The following is a 19911-nucleotide window of genomic DNA, read 5'->3' as shown; positions in this document are numbered from 1 at the left end:
CTAAAACTTTCCATAAATAAGGATGCTCAGTCGAAAGCTTATTCTTGATCTAAAGAGATCAAAATAGAGTTAATATTAAACATTTTGGAGACATCTATGATATCACGAATTAGACAGATGTTATCAAAAATGGACCTCCCAGGTACACAATAGCTTTGATCTGGCTTAATTACTTCTTCCAACATTCCTGCCAATCTATTTGCTAACATTTTGGAAAGCAGTTTATAATCAGTACATAAGAGTGATACTGGATGCCAATTTTTTATTTCCGTAAGGTCTCCTTTTTTTGGTAGTAGTGAAAGGACTGCTCTTCGGCAGCTCAACGGCAGTTGCCCTCCGGCCAAACTTTCCTTAAGCACCATGAGCAAGTCTTCACCTACTACTTCCCATAAATACTAATAAAAGTCTACAGAAAGACCATCCATGCCTGGTGCTTTTCCTGAATCCATGCCTTGAAGCGCTTTGGACAGCTCAGTTAGGCTTAAAACTCCACTGATCTTTGCATTGGCTTCTTACGATAACTTAGGCAGGTTTCTAAAGAAACCTCCGTCAGTATCATCCCCCAGTTTGAGCTCACTCTTATACAAATGTTCATAAAAACAAACTGCTCTCTTTTGAATTTCTTTAGGGTCTGTTAATAACATCCCCGTTTCAGATCTCAAAGCATTGATAATTCTTTTCTGACCATTTTTCTTTTCTAAATTAAAGAAAAATTTAGATGGCACATCCAATTGATCTATATTTTAGCTCCTTGTGTTTTAACACCTAGTATGTTGATCTGATTCTTCCTTGTTGAAATAGCCTCCAAATATCTATCCTGACTATTTTGTTCTACTTATTCTTGAAGTTTCACTATTTCAGCCTCTAAATTTTCTAAAGATTTGTTTATCTGCACAGTGACATTTTGAGTATACTGTTGACAGAAAATTTGCATCTGCACTTTCCAAAATCCCACCACTGTTGTATTGAATCAAATGAACTTTTTGTTTCTCTAAAATTTTCCCTGAAGCACTTTAAAACATCTTTAAAATTTTTATCTTCCAACAGTGAATTATTAAAGTGCCAATAAATGAACAATGAACATAGAACCATACTATGATCAGAAAAAGTAACAGGCACAATAGCACAATTACTGAAATTAGCAAGTTGATGTTTTAGTTCATAAAATCTGTCCAGTCTAGCTAACGAAATTACATTATCACGGGTATGAACCCAAGTATACTGTCTCTGCTCCTCAACAATGTTGCTCTTTTCTTCAAATCTCTTGCTCCATTCACATTTATTGGAGCAAAACGTATCTCACTCATGAGGGAAAAAAAAAAAATGTAACAAACTCCAAAAGAAAAAACCTATAGGTCTCTTCATATTATAATTTTTCACCTCCATCATTGTTTAAATCTATGTTGAGTTTTCTCAGTAGTTTCTTTAAACGATACACTTCTTTGTTTGTAAAGTTCCCTTCAGCCATCCAACACCTTGTTTTTTCAATGAATTGCTTCACGTCAGGGAAATCGTCCTGGTTACTTGCGTAACCTCCGTTCCCTGATGGAGGGAATGAGACATTGTGTCGATGTAGTGACACTAGGGGTCACTCTTGGGAGCCCGAGACACCTCTGGTCTTTGATAAAAGGCCAATGAAAATACCCCAGACATAGGGGTATAAAAGGAGCTGGTATGCAACCACTCATTCAGGTTTTGTGCTTAGGAGCCGAATGGTAGTTCAGCATTGTGGCAGGAGGGACACAACCTCTCGTTCCCTCCATCAGGGAACGGAGGTTACGCAAGTAACCAGGACGTCCCCTATCTCACTCACTTGACGTTGTGTTGAAACGCCGCAACTGGCTGAACTGTGTTACGTGAACTGGCGGTGTGTGATGGGCAGACCACTGTGTGCCTCGTAGCCAGCGCACCAGGCCGACACGTAACCTCCCCCAACACCGAAAAGATAGAGACAGGCTAGCCCAGTCGTGGCCTCTTATCCTCTTTTTTTTGCCTCTCCCCAAAAAATAAATTCACCAACTGGGGCCACCAGGTCTAGTTGGGGGGGTGTCACTCCCAAGGGGAAGACACCATGGAGACCACACCCCACCCAAAGGGGGGGGGGGGGTTATTTTGAGTGGAAATATGTCACATGGTCTTGTCAAGCTTTGTTGGAAGTATGTCATGTGGAGAAGTCCCATGGTAGGTCCTACCCTGTGGGGGAGGAGTTTCTACAAGCATGGTGACTGGGGCAGAGGGGCCTCTGCCCAAGGAAGACGCAGTTTACCAACAGGGAAACGAATTAGCGGAAGATATACGTCACATGGGGTTACCTACAGGGAACCATCACATGCAGAGCACCTACCCCAGTACAGGGCTTAGTTAGCACGTGTACTGGGCCGGCAGCGAGTTTCTCCGCAAACTCGTCTGCCACAGGGATCGGAGGAAATCAACCAGTGTACATAGTTTGTGAACACTACTGGGAGTCAACAGCATATGTCTTCAGCTCAGGGGAGGTGAAAGGCGCTATGCGCAAGCGATACACCCAGCCAGCTGTCCCGGAATTAACTGCTTGTGCATGCCACTACACGGAGATTGTAGAACCTCGCAAAGGTGTTGGGTGTTGACCAGCCCGCTGTTCTGCAAATGTCTGTTAGAGAGGCTCCACTGGTCAAGGCCCAGGAGGCCGCTACACCCCTGGTAGAATGGGCTCGTAGCCCTACTGGGGGCAGCACGTCCTGGGCGTGATATGCCATAGTTATGGCGTCAATGAGCCAGTGGGCGATCCTCTGCTTGGAGACAGTGCTCCTTTCCGCTGTGCACCAAAGCAGACAAAGAGCTGCTCAGAGACTCTAAAGCTCTGTGTGCGATCCAAATAGATGTGTAAAGCGAGCACCGGACACAGCAACGACAGGGCTGGGTCTGCCTCCTCCTGGGGCAGTGCTTGCAGGTTCACCACCTGGTTCCTAAAAGGGGTCGTGGGAACCTTGGGCACATAGCCCGGTCGGGGTCTCAGGATCATGTGAGAGTAGCTCGGACCGAACTCAGGCACGTTTCGCTGACAGAGAATGCTTGCAGGTCTCCTACCCTCTTGATGGAAGTGAGTGCAGTCAGGAGGGCAGTCTTCAAAGAGAGTGCCTTAAGCTCAGCTGACTGCAAGGGCTTAAAGGGGGCTCTCAGTAGATCCTGAAGAACTAGAGAGGTCCCATGAGGGAACGAGGCACGGTCTGAAGGGATTCAACATCCTGGCGCCTCTCAGGAACCTGATGATCAAGAACACCACTAAGCGAACAGAGGCCACTTAAAGGCATACAGGTGCCTCGTAGAGGGGGCCCTAGCCTGAGTGATCGTGTCTACCACTGCGGGTGGTACGCCGCTTAAGTCTTCCATGTCCCATCCAGGGGCCAGACATGGAGATTCCAGAGGTCTGGTCGTGGGTGCCAGATGGTGCCCCATCCCTGAGAAAGAAGGTCCTTCCTCAGGGGAAATCACCAGGGGGTGGGTGGGCTGTCGTGAGGAGCGTGAGGTCCGAGAACCACATCTGGGTGGGCCAGTAGGGTGCTACCAGGACGACCTGCTCCTCATTCTCCCTGACCTTGCACAGGGTCTGTACAAGTAGGCTCACTGGGGGAAACGCATATTTGTGAAGTCCAGGGGGCCAGCTGTGTGCCAGCGCATCTATACCGAGAGGTGCCTCAGTCAGGCGTACCAGAGCGGGCAGTGGGAGGATTCTTGGGAGGTGAACAGGTCTACCTGTGCCTGCCTGAATCAACTCCAAATCAGCTGGACCACCTGAGGGTGGAGTCTCCACTCTCCCCTGAGTGTAACCTGCCGTGACAACGCGTCCGCTGCAGTGTTGAGGTCACCCGGGATGTGAGTGTCTCGCAGCGACTTGAGGTGCTGCTGACTCCAGAGGAGGAGACGGCGGGTGAGTTGTGACATACAACGGGAGCGCAGACCGCCTTGACGGTTGACATATGCTACCATTACTGTGTTGTCTGTCCGAACTAACACGTGCTTGCCCTGGATCAATGGCCGAAACCTCCGCAAGGGGAGCAGAATTGCCAGCAACTCAAGGCAGTTGATGTGCCAACGCAGCTGCAGGCTCGTCCATGAGCCGGCGGCTGCGTGCCCGTTGCACACAGCGTCCCAGCCCATTTTGGAGGCGTCTGTCATACCTGGAGACCTGCTCTAGGGGAACGCCTGCCCGTAGAAACGTGAGGTTGGTCCAAGGGCTGAAGAGGCGGTGACAGATCGGCATGATGGCCACACGATGTGTCCCGTAGCACCATGCCCATCTCGGGACTTGAGTCTGTAGCCAGTGCTGAAGTGGTCTCATATGCATCAACCCAAGCGGAGTGGCCACCGCTGAGGATGTCATATGCCCCAGGAGCCTCTGAAACAGTTTCAGTGGAACCGCTGTCTTCTGTCTGAATGCCTTCAAACAGGTCAGCACCGACTGTGCGCACTCGTTCGTGAGGCGTGCCGTCAACGAGACTGAGTCCAACTCCAAGCCGAGAAAAGATATGCTCTGAACTGGGAGGAGCTTGCTCTTTTCCCAGTTGACCTGAAGCCCTAGTCAGCTGAGGTGCAGGAGCACCAGGTCCCTGTGTGCACACAACACACCCCGAGAGTGAGCTAGGATTAGCCAATCATCAAGATAGTTGAGGATGCGAATGCCCACTTCCCTTAGCGGCAAGGGCTGCCTCTGCAACCTTCGTGAAGACACGAGGGGACAAGGACAGGCTTAGGGGTGCTTTGAAACCTTTCGCGGGTTCTTGGGGGCCGGCCGTGAGACGGGTGGTGTATGCTTCCTGCGGTGGGCTCCACACCAGGGCCGGGCCGAAGGGGCGGGCTGCAGCGGAGCCGGTGCAGTCACCGCAGGGGGACGCCCTTGGCGATGAGCAGGTGGGGTGGGGATCTTGAGCCGTGCCGGGGCAGGATGTGCTGGATAGCCTCCGTCTGCTGCTTCACCGTCGAGAACTGCTGGGCAAAGTCCTCGACGGTGTCACCGAATAGGCCAACCTGGGAAATGGGGGCAGCAAGGAACCGTGCCTTGTTGGCCTCTCCCATCTCGACAAGGTTGAGCCAAAGGTGGCGCTCCTGGACCACCAGGGTGGACATTGCCCGCCTGAGAGACCGCGCCGTGACCTTCGTCGCCCGGAGAGCGAGATCGGTTGCCAAGCACAGCTCCTGCATCAAATCTGGGATGGAACTACCCTCGTGCAGTTCCTTTAGCGCCTTGGCTTAGTGGACTTGCAGGAGAGCCATGGCGTGCAGGGCGGAGGCGGCTTGACCAGCGGCACTGTAGGCTTTGGCCGTCAGGGATGACATAAACCTACAGGCCTTGGATGGGAGCTTTATCCACTGGGGAAATCACTGAATAGCCCCTGGCCGCCCCACCATCGAGGGTAGTGAGGGCGGAGGAGCTGAAAGATTGGGACTGAGCAGTAAAAGGTGCCTCCCATGACCTTGTCAGCTCCTCGTGCACTTCCGGGAAGAAAGGAACTGGAGCAGGGCATCAGCCTGTGACTGGGCGACCGTACCCGAGGGGGGGAGCCCAGCTGAGGCTTCCATGTCCGACTGGATGAGCCCGCTCTCCGATGCTGCGCTCGAGAGCTCATCAGCTTTGCGGGCTCTGAACAAGCAGTCAAACTCACCATGAGACGAGCCAGCGGACTCATCCGGAAGCCCAATCGGGGCAGACAAGCGTGCTGGGGAATGAGAGGTCCGTGGGGGGATACCCGACGGAGGTGGTCCCATTGGGGTCCCCAAATCGACCCAGTACTAGCCACGCTGGCCTCAAACCCGTAGGTAGAAGGACCGAGGCGGGGAGCCGCTGGGGTGGCCACAATGTTGCCATGGTCATGTTCTCGCAATGAGTACATGATCCATCCACGAACGCTGTCTCCGCGTGGGTCACGCCCAGACACGAAAGACAGCAATCGTGACCGTCAGAAGTTGAGAGATAATGACCGCAACCAGGAATAACACACAAACGGAAAGGCATCTTTAAAAAGACGTTCCGTGTGTGCTGCTCTTTTAGAAAAATATACTCTCTTATTTCTGCCAAAGCACCCAGGGGAGTTCTCTGCAGTGCACCAGTGCAGAGGAGGGAGAAGCTGCTGAAATGTGCCATCAGATCCAGCAGAGGTGGATGAACAGTCAGCTCAGTAAACATAGACCATTCGGCTGTGAAGAGAAAATCTGAATGAGTGGTTGCATACCAGCTCCTTTTATTCCCGCAAATACCACTCGCCAATTTTCATTGGCCTTTTATCAAAGACCAGAGGTGTCTCGGGCTCCCAAGAGTGACCCCTAGTGTCACTACATCGACACAACGTTGAGTGAATGTCAGATAGGGAAATTCATCTACATTCACCCCTCTCTTGTTTTTTGTTGATCTGAGAAAAGACTTGATGTCTTCCACTTCATAATTCCGACTTAAATTTTCACTTTGGGAAAAATTTGTACTAGAATCCAATAGTTCACTGTCACTTTCTGAATCATTATGCACTCTAGTTTCATCAATGTCTTCCTTCTTCAGAGGTTTCAAATCACTAAAAACATAGTTTTTATTTCTTTTCAAAGGTACCGTAAACACTGCATGCTCCACTTCTCTGTCATTGCTAATATTTCCATCTATATTCCTTTCTACAATCTGTAGAACTTGCACTTTATTTCTACTTGGCTGTACAATTTCTGCTACCTCACTCAAATGATCTGCTTGTGTCAAATCATCCTCAGTGGGCTCATCGCTAACTGATTTGCCAACAGTCACCTTCTGTATTACAACTTGTTCAGTCATGTTTTTTTCAGTTTCAGACGGTCCCGCCTCAGCCTGATCAGTCAGGCTTTTACTGTCAGACACGTTCACTTGTTTTCTTTTCTCCTTGTCTGGACAGGTTCGAATTAAATGTCCTATCTTGCCACAACCAAAACACTTCATTTTCTCAGCTGTCGCAAAAACAACATAATCAAAATCATCTACTCAAAAATTAAACGCTACATCCAACTCCGCATCATCTTTCACTATCATATAAACAAAATGTCTGAAAGAGACGACATGTTTTAAAAGTGAAGATTCACATCCCATGGGGATTTTTTTGATCGGTGAAATCAATTTCCCATATCGAGAGAGAGTTTTCGAGAGAATCTCAACACTAATAAATGGTGGAACATTAGACAGAGCTACTTTTTTGGAAGGTAAAGAGAGTGGCAGTACTGGGGTGAAAACACCGTCAATGACAATACCATTCTCTACTAATACATTTGCTTTTTCCACTGTGTTCAGAAAAATCACTGTTGCATTATTCATCACTTTCACTCCGTGGTGCCGCGAAAGGCTACTCAGTACTGGCATTCCCAGGGCTGCCATGCTTCTTTAAAGAAGCGGCCAGCACACGGCCCACACAAAACAACTCTCCTAACTATCACTTATCTTTTCACACAACAATATTGAGAATAAAAGAGAGAAAGATTTTAGTAATCCAGGTTACTCACACGAGCTCCAAACACACTCAACACGCTCCACTCACTCAACAGATGCTCACGCATGCGCAAGAGAGAGAGAGAGAATGTTGTAGATGTTGTAGAAACATTCTAAGTATTCAGAGAAGAACACCTACTAATGCATGCCGGGCCAAACTAGGCAGATACCCCCTAATTATACTTCTTGAAAAATGATCCCTTAAATCCTGGACACACCTAAATTCAAGTTCCCCTAACACACTGCAACATTAAAACCCAAGAGTTGAAGCCTAAAACCAATCCCCTTTGTCAGCTGGCTCTGAAACTCACAAACCCACTAACAACTAACAAACACCAGTTTCAGATCAGCACTGCTGAACAAAACCAAATCAGAGTAAACCAAACCATAAAAGAACGCAACATTTTATTTTTGGACCATTGGGAAAATGAAAGTAAAAAGCCTAGTTCGGCCCGGCATGCATTAGTAAGCGTTCTTCTTTGAACTCTAAGAATGTTTCTACAATATCTACAACATTCTCTCTCTCTCCAAAGCAAAATGGAATGTTAGCGGGCCCTAAACAGAAAGTATAATCTGGCAGAATACCCCTACACTGTAAGAGATAATAAACAGGGACAGATCATCACCAAATACAGGCTCAGTGATCACAGTAAAGCCATAGAAAAAGGCAGACACAGACAAACATGGCTTCCAAAGAATGAACGAGTCTGTGCTCACTGTGATACTGGTAAGGTTGAACACAGAGACACACTTTCTCCTTCACTGTGAGAAATTTACAAAGGTGAGAGAGAAATACTTGACAAACTCTCAAACCTCATGCCACAGTTTTCCAGTTCAGCAGAAACGCAGGTGTTACTGGGGGAGGACAATCATGCATCAGTTTTTTGAGCTGCACACCCTCAGAAACCAATCACTGCCTTAATGTACTTCGGTCACAGTATTTTTTTATGTTCATAATGTCTTGTTAAATGTTTATTTTATTTATTATGTTATAATGTATATTGTTATTATAGTTTATTTTATTTTATTTTATTAATTACTTGGCACCTTATTTTAATTCTATTTTAATTGTTATTTGTTACTGTTTTATTATTATTTTTGTCTTGTCATTATCTGTTTTGTGTATTAATGCTTTGGTAATATTGTATGTAAACACAATCATGCTAATAAAGTACATTAAAATGTAAATTAAAATTGAGAGAGAAAGAGAGAGAGAGAGAGAATAAAAAAACATTACAATCAATTTCGAAAACTGTGGTGTAAATATAATTTTTTCAGAAGCAATATTCTCATCAATATTCTTATTCAGCCACATGTTTCCCAGCAAGACGTGATACAATCATTGTGATAAGACTGGGTTAATGGCCAGTGGAGGAGTCAGGAGACAACAAAACAGGTTCAAGGTCAGTCTTTATTAAATAAAACAAAAAGTCTGCTTTTCAGCTCAAATCCAAAAACACTCCTCTGTTAACAGACACGTAGACTCTGGTCTGTCTCTCTGCCGCTCTGGTGAGCCTTATCAGGTCTCCCTCCACCATCACTATAATGAGAGACAGGTGTTAGAGTCATTACAGCCCAGGTGATGAGCCTTACCGCTTTCCCTCTCCCGCAGACAGACACATGACCACGTCCCCCATGCCACAATCATGTGCCAACTTACATTTACATTGTTCTTGGCAAATCAAATACTTAAACAGGCCATTAAAAGGATACTTCACCCAGAAAATACAATTCTGTCATGATTACTTCACGTTGTTCCAAGCCAATGGAAGAGAGATATTTTAATGAAATATAAAAGGCAGAATGTTAGCCCCAGTCACCATTCACTTTCATACATCTTTTTTCCAATTCAATGAAAGTGAATGAGAGACTAATATTCTGCCTAACATCTTTTGTGGTCCATGGATGAAAGAATTAATGTCATATGGGTTAGTGATACATAAGGTAAGTTATGGCAGTATTTTAATTTTTTCGTCAATTATCCCTTTCAAGTCAAAGCTCATCAGACTAATGTTGACAAAATGCACCGTAAATGAACAGATGAATTCCTGAAAGAGTGACCTTGCTGCTAAATCAGATGTGATGTTTATGGAAGAAAAAAAGGAGAAAAAAAAATACAATAATATATATATATATATATATATATATATATATCAGTTGTGCTCAAAAGTTTGCATACCCTTGGAGAATTGGTAATATATGTACCATTTTTAAAGAAAACATGAGTGAGCAGGCAAAACACATTTCTTTTATTTCTTATGCGATTCATATTCAACTGTAGGTGATAACAGAATGGCACAATCATAAAACAAAACATGACAACAAAGAAAAAAATGAAATGACCCCTGTTCAAAAGTCTTCATACTGTGTATTGCCCCCTTTAGCATTAATGACAGCGTGCAGTCTTTTGTAATAGTTGTCTATGAGGCCCCAAATTCTTGCAGGTGGTATAGCTGCCCATTCGTCTTGGCAAAATGCCTGCAGGTCATGCAAAGTCTTTGGTCATCTTGCATGAACTGCACATTTGAGATCTCCCCAGATTAGCTCGATGATATTAAGGTCAGAAGACTGTGATGGCCACTCCAGAACCTTCACCTTTTTCTGCTGTAACCACTGGAGGGTCAACTTGGCCTTGTGCTTAGGGTCATTTTCGTGCTGGAAAGTCCAAGAGCATCCCATGCGCAGCTTTCATGCAGAAGAATGCAAATTGTCTGCCAGTATTTTCTGATAACATGCTGCATTCATCTTGCCATCAATTTTCACAAGATTCCCCATGCCTTTTTGAGCTCACACACCCCCAAAACATCAGTGAGCCACCACCATGCTTCACAGTGGGGATGGTATTCTTTTCACTATAGGCCTTGTTGACCCCTCTCCAAACATAGCACTTATGGTTGTGACCATAAAGCTCTATTTTGGTCTCGTCACTCCAAATTACAGTGTGCCAGAAGCTGTGAGGCCTGTCAAGGTGTTATCATTTGTGGCATCAGCACAGTAAAGGCTTCTTTCTGGCAACTCGACCATGCAGCTCATTTTTGTTCAAGTATCGTTGTATTTTGCTACTTGAAACAACCACACCGTCTTTTTTCAGAGCAGCCTGTATTTCTCCTGAGGTTACCTGTGGGTTTTTCTTTGTATCCTGAACAATTCTTCTGGCAGTTGTGGCTGAAATCTTTCTTGGTCTACCTGACCATGGCTTGGTATCAAGAGATCCCTGAATTTTCCACTTCTTAATAAGTGATTGAACAGTAATGACTGGCATTTTCAAGGATTTGAATATCTTTTCCATCTTTATAAAGTTCCATTACCTTGTTACGCAGGTCTTTTGACAGTTCTTTTCTGCTCCCCATGTCTCAGTATCTAGCCTGCTCAGTGCATCCACGTGAGAGCTAACAAACTCATTGACTGTTTATACACAGACACTAATTGCAATTTAAAAAGCCACAGTTGTGGGAAATTAACCTTTAATTGCCATTTAAACCTGTGTGTGTCACCTTGTGTGTTTGTAACAAGGCCAAACATTCAAGGGTATGTAAACTTTTGATCAGGGCCATTTGGGTGATTTCTGCTAGCATTATGATTTAAAAAGGAGCCAAACAACTATGTGATGATAAATGGCTTCATATGATCACTATCCTTAAATAAAAGATCAGTCATATTTTCAAAATCAATGCCAAATTTCACTGTTGGGCCTCATGTATTCAGATAAAAGACAAAGGCAGGCCTAGCACAGTCATAAAAACCTAACTCAGGCCCCCACATACCAGGTCATAAATTGTACTGATAAAAATTGCGCCAAAATCAAACAAAGGGAGTCCAAAACAGACTACAAATCCCATGAAGCCTTGCTCACTAAAGGATCGAACTCTCAACTCATATTGGATGAGGCACACAACAGAACGTCCCTCAAACCATGACATCATCAGGAGTAGAAATACTTCTGAAATGCTTCCAGGATTTGCTTCCAGCAACTTTGTTCGCCGAGTATAGACGTAGCTCATCGCTGCTCTCAGGTGCAACCTCGTGGCACAAGGAAGTAACATCCAACTTGAAACTGTGGCCATACAATCTCCATCTCGCTGGACGAGTTGAGATTACTCTGTGTTCAACCAAACACTCTAACGGATCCGAAGGAGACCACCGAGCAATCCACATCTTCATCCGTTTGCCTGCAGAAGTGAAGAGATTAAAGATTTCTCTTCTATCTTCAATCAAGTCGACATTTCTGAAGTTCTCCACCAGCCCGCCGAGAATCAACAGCCGTGCCTGCCAACAGAGCGAGGAAACGGCCTCCCGTCATCACACGAGCCTCAAGGAACCGGGTCGGAGTTAAAGGATGGAGGGACACACATTCTACCTGTGTCCTCATGCGATTCAAGTAAGAGGTTTACGTCTGGGCAGAGATAGAATATTATAGTGTGTTATTCTTGTTTTTCAAGGTTTTTGCTTGTACAGTTTACGGACCACCATGTCCGCTCATTATTAATACTCAGGGTATTAATTATCATGAATTTGTTTTGCTGTATTGTGGTCCAACCAAATTGGACTGTTGTGCATTTTCGCCATCCCAGGTGAGACCGGCAAACTGAGTTATCCATTAAAGAGTCAAAGAACGCGGGACTTTTATGAGCCGTCCACCGCATCTCTGAGCGATAAACTAACAGCTACTTTCTCTCCCATGATCGCGAAATCGGCTTTAGGGCCATCACTTTATTCTCTCTCTCTCTCGTACTAACCCCACACACACACACACACACTCGCTCTCTCTCACACACACCCCCTCATGTGTTATAGAATTATTTTTATTTCCATATCTAATCATATCACTGTTTAGTTTGTAGTTGTAAGTCGGAAGTTTATTGACTGCATTGTATTAATTATTAATTGATATTACTGCATAAATAAACTTTGTTTATATTACAAAGAGAAGTGTTTTGGTTTGTTTTGCATACGCCTGTGTCATGCTGACGGGATGTCAGTGCTCGGATTCAAGCCTTCATTCATTGTTTTTTCCCCGAAAATCGATATTCTTCAATTTTCCTAAGAAAACAATCTAATATTGTTATACTATCTGGTTATTAGTCCCTGATAATTATCTTTGATGATTGTTGAATTTGAATGATCAATAAGCTAGTGTTAATTTTAATTAATGTTTCATCGATGTTAATAATTAACGATTATCTTTGATAATTGTTGATTTAAAGGATAAAAAAAAAAGCTAACATTGATTCTCATCAATGTTCTATTGATTTTAATAATTAATAATTATCTTTGATAACTATTAATTATTGCTAATAACCAAACCCGCTCCTAAACGTAGCGCACTACATTTACTGGAGCCCCATATGAGGTTTTAATGAGTTAGATTCAATTAATTAATTTAAATATTAATTAATAACTAAAGAAATAATTATTAATTATTTCTGATAGTAACACTGATCTAAACAACTAGTAAAGCCCTACATCACTATTTCTGCCAGGGTATGCAAACTTTTGAGCACAACTGTATATATATACTGGCAGCCAAACTTTTGGAATAATGTACAGATTTTGCTGTTTTGGAAGGAAACTGGTACTTTAATTCACCAAAGTGGCATTCAGCTGATCACAAAGTATAGTCAGGACATTACTGATGTAAAAAACAGCACTATAACTATTTGAAAAAATTCATTTTTGATCAAATCTAGACAGGCCACATTTCCAGCAGCCATCACTCCAACACCTTATCCTTGCGTAACCATGCTAAATTGCTAATTTGGCACTAGAAATTCACTTGCCATTATATCAAACACAGTTGAAAGCAATTTGGTTCATTAAATGAAGCTTAACATTGTCTTTTTGTTTGTTTTTGAGTTGCCACAGAATGCAATAGACTGGCATGTCTTAAGGTCAATATTAGGCAAAAAAGAAACAGCTTTCTCTAGAAACTCATCAGTCAATCATTGTTTTGAGGAATGAAGGCCATACAATGCTTGAAATTGCCAAAAAACTGAAGATTTCACACAAAGGTGTACACTACATTCTTCAAAGACAAAGGACAGCTGGCTCTAACAAGGACAGAAAGAGATGTGGAAGGACCAGATACAACTAAACAAGAGGATAAGTAAACCAGAGCCTCCAGTTTGAGAAAGACACCTCACATGTCCTTAGCTGACAACTTCATTGAATTCTACCCGCTCAACACCAGTTTCATGTACAACAGTAAAGAGAAGGCTCAGGGGTGCAGGCCTTATGCAAAGAATTGCAAAGAAAAAGCCACTTTTGAAACAGAAAAACAAAAAGAAAAGGTTAGAGTGGGCAAAGAAACACAGACATTGGACAACAGATAATTGGAAAAGAGTGTTATGGATCTTAACCCCATTGAGCTTTTATGGGATCAGCTAGACTGTAAGGTGCATGAGAAGTGCCTGACAAGACAGCCATATCAATGGCAAGTGCTACAGGAAGCATGGGGTGAAATGTCACCTGAGTATCTGAACAAATTGACAGCTAGAATGCCAAGGATCTGCAAAGCTGTCATTGCTGCACATGGAGGATTTTTTTATGAGAACTCTTTGAAGTAGTTAAAGAAGTTCTGAATATTTTTTTTTCAAATTGTAATAGTCATTTTTCACGTTATTAATGTGCTGACTACACAGTGTGATCAGTTGAATGCCACTTTGGTGAATAAAATTACCAATTTCTTTCTATAACAGCAAAATCTGAACAGCTGGCTGCTGGCAATGATGATGAAGACGAAAATGATGAGAACCCAAGTGCAGTTTTAGTTACAGAACGTGAAATCCAAAAACCCTAACTAAATATAAACATGAACATGGCTTGACTAAAAACTTGACAAAAACTTGACTTGACAAAAACCCGTGGCCTGACATAAACTTCTACACTCACATTCAATACTTGACAACCAGACAATGCAAACATGAGGGCTTAAATACATGGACATGGGGGAACATAAACCAATGAACAAACAGAACTCATAACAAGCTAATTAAACAATAACCCAATGAAAACATGACACAAGAACATGGAGGGAAAACAGAAATCACATGACAAGGGAAACAGGAACACATGACATGAAACAGGAACTAGAATTTCAAAATAAAAGACATGAATCAACAGAATACACGACAACATTATTCCAATATTCCAATAGTAAATATATATATATACAGGTGCATCTCAATAAATTAGAATGTCGTGGAAAAGTTCATTTATTTCAGTAATTCAACTCAAATTGTGAAACTCGTGTATTAAATAAATCCAATGCACACAGACTGAAGTAGTTGAAATCTTTTGTTCTTTTAATTGTGATGATTTTGGCTCACATTTAACAAAAACCCACCAATTCACTATATCAAAAAATTAGAATATGGTGACATGCCAGTCAGCTAATCAACTCAAAACACCTGCAAAGGTTTCCTGAGCCTTCAAAATGGTCTCTCAGTTTGGTTCACTAGGCTACACAATCATGGGGAAGACTGCTGATCTGACAGTTGTCCAGAAAACAATCATTGACACCCTTCACAAGGAGGGTAAGCCATAAACATTCATTGCCAAAGAAGCTGGCTGTTCACAGAGTGCTATATCCAAGGATGTTAACAGAAAGTTGAGTGGAAGGAAAAAGTGTGGAAGAAAAAGATGCACAACCAACCGAGAGAACCGCAGCCTTATGAGAATTGTCAAGCAAAATCGATTCAAGAATTTGGGTGAACTTCACAAGGAATGGACTGAGGCTGGTGTCAAGGCATCAAGAGCCACCACACACAGACGTGTCAAGGAATTTGGCTACAGTTGTCGTATTCCTCTTGTTAAGCCACTCCTGAACCACAGACAACGTCAGAGGCGTCTTACCTGGGCTAAGGAGAAGAAGAACTGGACTGTTGCCCAGTGTTCCAAAGTCCTCTTTTCAGATGAAAGCAAGTTTTGTATTTCATTTGGAAACCAAGGTCCTAGAGTCTGGAGGAAGGGTGGAGATGCTCATAGCCCAAGTTGCTTGAAGTCCAGTGTTAAGTTTCCACAGTCTGTGATGATTTGGGGTGCAATGTCATCTGCTGGTGTTGGTCCATTGTGTTTTTTGAAAACCAAAGTCACTGCACCCGTTTACCAAGAAATTTTGGAGCACTTCATGCTTCCTTCTGCTGAAAGATGCTGATTTCATTTTCCAGCAGGATTTGGCACCTGCCCAAACTGCCAAAAGTACCAAAAGTTGGTTGAATGACCATGGTGTTGGTGTGCTTGACTGGCCAGCAAACTCACCAGACCTGAACCCCATAGAGAATCTATGGGGTATTGTCAAGAGGAAAATGAGAAACAAGAGACCAAAAAATGCAGATGAGCTGAAGGCCACTGTCAAAGAAACCTGGGCTTCCATACCACCTCAGCAGTGCCACAAACTGATCACCTCCATGCCACGCCGAATTGAGGCAGTAATTAAAGCAAAAGGAGCCCCTACCAAGTATTGAGTACATATACAGTAAATGAACATACTTTCCAGAAGGCCAACAATTCACTAAAAATGTTTTTTTTATTGGTCTTATGATGTATTCTAATTTTTTGAGATAGTGAATTGGTGGGTTTTTGTTAAATGTGAGCCAAAATCATCACAATTAAAAGAACCAAAGACTTAAACTACTTCAGTCTGTGTGCATTGAATTTATTTAATACACAAGTTTCACAATTTGAGTTGAATTACTGAAATAAATGAACTTTTCCACGACATTCTAATTTATTGAGATGCACCTGTATATATATATATATATATATATATATATATATATATATATATATATATGTAGAGCTGAGGAGGGCGGGGCCGGGTTGGAATGAGACACACCCGGTCCTCAATCAGCCTGATGGGGCGCGCGAGGGATAAAGGCGGCCGGGGAGGACAGTTCGAGAGAGAGAGAATTACAGGCAGCTGTACTGTGTGTTTCTGGTTGTGTGTTCTGTTTAAGTTGTTTATTAAATTATTATTTAAGTTGTCAAGCCAGTTCTCGCCTCCTCCTTTCCACTGAACCTCCTTTACATTGGTGCCGAAAACCCGGGAAGGAGGAGGGATTCCCGTCGCAGGGTCCTCGACACTGCCGTCCACCCAGGGGAGCGCCGCTGCCGTCCAACGGGGGACGGAATAGCCCGACCACCCGGACGCAGGGAACGGCCGCTGTCCGCGAGGCGAGTGGGGACGGGACTCCCCGACCGCCTGGAGCGAGGGAGCCGCTGCCGGGGGTGGAGAGTGCCCTGCCATCCCCCGGGAACGCGGAGGGGTCAAGAGAAGACCGCCGTCCGCGGGTAGAGGAGGGAAGCGACTCCCCGACCGCCTGGAGTGGTAGGGCCGCCGCCGGGACGCCGGGAATGCGGAGGGGCGTTCTGTCCGCTGGGGGTCGGAGGTCTGACTCCGGTCCGCCCGGGGAGGAGCGGCTGCAGTCCGCCTGAGAGGGTGGAGTAGTGATCGGGGACCACGCGACGGCGCATCAGAGAACCGGTGAGTTTCTTTTTTCTCTCTCTCCTCTCTCTCTCTCTCTGTCGCTCTGTGTTGGCCTTTCCCTCGCCATTTTGTGTTGTTGTTGTTTTTTTTCCCCTCCTGTCTCCTCCCAGGTCGAGGAAGTGGGGGAGGACCCGCCGGCAGTCGGGGCATAAGGCACGCCTCCCCCCCCGGAGAGGAAGGGTGGGGGGGATGTACGTCATGCCGGGGGCTCCCCGGCCTGAGGCAACGCCGGGAGGAGTGTAGAGCCGAGGAGGGCGGGGCCGGGTTGGAATGAGACACACCCGGTCCCCAATCAGCCTGATGGGGCGCGCGAGGGATAAAGCCGGCCGGGGACGACAGTTCGAGAGAGAGAGAATTACAGGCAGCTGTACTGTGTGTTTTTGGTTGTGTGTTCTGTTTAAGTTGTTTATTAAATTATTATTTAAGTTGTCAAGCCGGTTCTCGCCTCCTCCTTTCCACTGAACCCCCTTTACAATATATATATATATATATATATATATATATATATATACACACACACTGCATTCACTGGTGGCCATATAAGCAATATCACATGAGCAAGAGTGCTGCAGTAAATCAGCAGTACTGATTTAGAGCCATATAGCACATATTGCGAGTGTGAAATTGCTTATATACAACAGTTCTATGTACAAGTACATTTTAGAAAATTAGGAAAAACTGAGTACGGTCACAAAAAATGCATTTGTGCATGGAACTACTTTATAATAATATAATAATAAATGTTTATTTTATATAGCGCCATTCTGGGTACTCAAGGTCACTTTACAATTCAGAGAGACACAATGACAGGGATAACAATGTTATACACATTTCACACAACAATATCACATGGAGTAACAACTAAAGAAGAGATATGTTTTGAGTTAGATTTTGAATTCTTGTAGGGTTATGAGGTTGTGAAGTGATAGAGGAATGGAGTTCCATAATGAGGGTGCAGAGATACAGAAAGCCCTGCCACCGATGGATGAAAGCTTAAACCATGGTATCTGTAGTAGGCTAGAGTCTGTGGACCTAAGTGAGCAAGCTGGAGTGTATGGATGAATGAGATTAGAAATGTATGCAGAAGAAAGACCATGTAACGCTTTAAATGTCATGAGGAGTATCTTGTATTGAATGCAGTATTTAACTGGCAGCCAATGTAGGCTTTGAAGAATAGGCATAATATGATAAAATTTCTTTGAGTGAGTGAGGACCCGAGCCACCAAGTTTTGGATGTATTGTAGCTTATTTATTGTCTTTTTAGGCAGGCCATAGAAAAGTGAATTGCAGTAATAGATTTGAGAAGTGATGAAAGCATTAACTAGGGTCTCCGTATCCTGTGCAATATGACGGAGATGGAAGAAAGCTGATTTAGTGAGTGAGGAAATATGAGGAAGGAATGAGAGAGAAGAATCAAAGATAATGCCTAGATTTTTAACAGCAGTGGAGGGTTCAACTAGGATGCCAGCAATATTGAAAGGTTGCGAAGATAGGCGTATTGAAAGTGAAGCGTGATGGACCTATTAATAATAAATCTGTTTTATCAGTGTTAAGTGAGTAAAAGTTACCAGTCATCCAAGCATTAATATCTTCAAGACATGCTGATATGGAGTCAGCAGGAATGCTGAGTATCATCAGCATAACAATGGAAGTTGAAACCATGTTGGTGAATGATATAGCCAAGCGGAAGCATGTAGATAATGAAGAGTAGTGGTCTGAGCACCGAACCCTGTAGGACCCCATGCATAACAGAAGCAGTAGTGGACTTGGACTGACGAATAAACACATAGTGTTGATGGTCAGATAGGTATAAAGTAAACCAGGAGAGGGCAGTGCCAGTAATACTAATAGCAGATAGACGTGAGATAAGTGTACTGTGAGAGATGGTGTCGAACGCAGAGCTAAGATCTAACAAAATCAGAATGCTGACATTGCCGGAGTCAGCGACTACAAGAAGGTCATTTACAAGTCTAAAGAGAGCAGTTTTGGTACTGTGTCGAGGGCAGAAACCAGATTGAAAACATTCAAAAAGGTTATGTGAGGATAGATAAGATTGCAGTTGCATGGCTACAACTTTTTCTAACAGCTTTGATAGAAATGGCAAATTAGAGATAGGACGGAAGTTGCTGAAGACCTGGCCCTTTTAGGACTGGGGTGACAGCCGACAGTAGAAGGAATGCAATTATAAATAGCTTTGATTTTATTTTGGAAAAAGTGGAGAAATGACTCACAGATCTCTGGTGAGTCAGAATGAGATGTGACAGGAGGGTTAGTGAGTTTTCTAATAGTGGAAAATAGTGATTTGGGTCTAGAGGATGCAGTATTAATGAGAGCAGAGAAGAAGGTTGAGCGGGCAGTGTTTAGTGCCGATTTCTCCCTATTTCGCAGTAGCCGGTGCGCAAGAGTCTTTCACTATAGAAAACGCAATGTCCTCCGCCATTTTGTCCTCTCCAATATGGACAGTCCGGTAAGAGGTAAGCGCCTTGAGTTTGTATAATTAATCAGTCTATTGTGTCTCAGCTGAGATAAGCCTTAATTCTGAAGTTGTTAGTTTAAAGCTGTTTAAAGCTATTTCCTAGCTTTAGTAGTGTAGTAGTAATACGAGCGATCACGGAGTGCAGTTGAATATAAACACTGAGTAACGCTGACTCACTTCATGTCACCAACTGGGTCATAGTTTTGTTGTTTATGTTTGTTTGTTCTGGGTTTAGTAATCTTTTTCCAGTCAGTTTTACCAGAGACAAACTGCTGAACATTCGACAGCATATACCAGTCAAACTTTTCCCGGATTTTGTGTTGGTTCTACTGGTTGTTTAGATCAGTGCTACTATCAGAAATAATTAATTATTTCTTTAGTTATTAATTAATATTTAAATTAATTAATAAAATCTAACTCATTAATTATATGGGGCTCCAGGAAATGTAGTGCGCTACGTTCAGGAGCGGGTTTGGTTATTAG

This window comes from Myxocyprinus asiaticus, chromosome 31 (assembly GCF_019703515.2).
Source record: "Myxocyprinus asiaticus isolate MX2 ecotype Aquarium Trade chromosome 31, UBuf_Myxa_2, whole genome shotgun sequence".
Classification (NCBI taxonomy): domain Eukaryota; kingdom Metazoa; phylum Chordata; class Actinopteri; order Cypriniformes; family Catostomidae; genus Myxocyprinus; species Myxocyprinus asiaticus.
The sequence above is the reverse complement of the archived record's forward strand: the minus strand, read 5'-3'. Positions refer to the sequence as shown.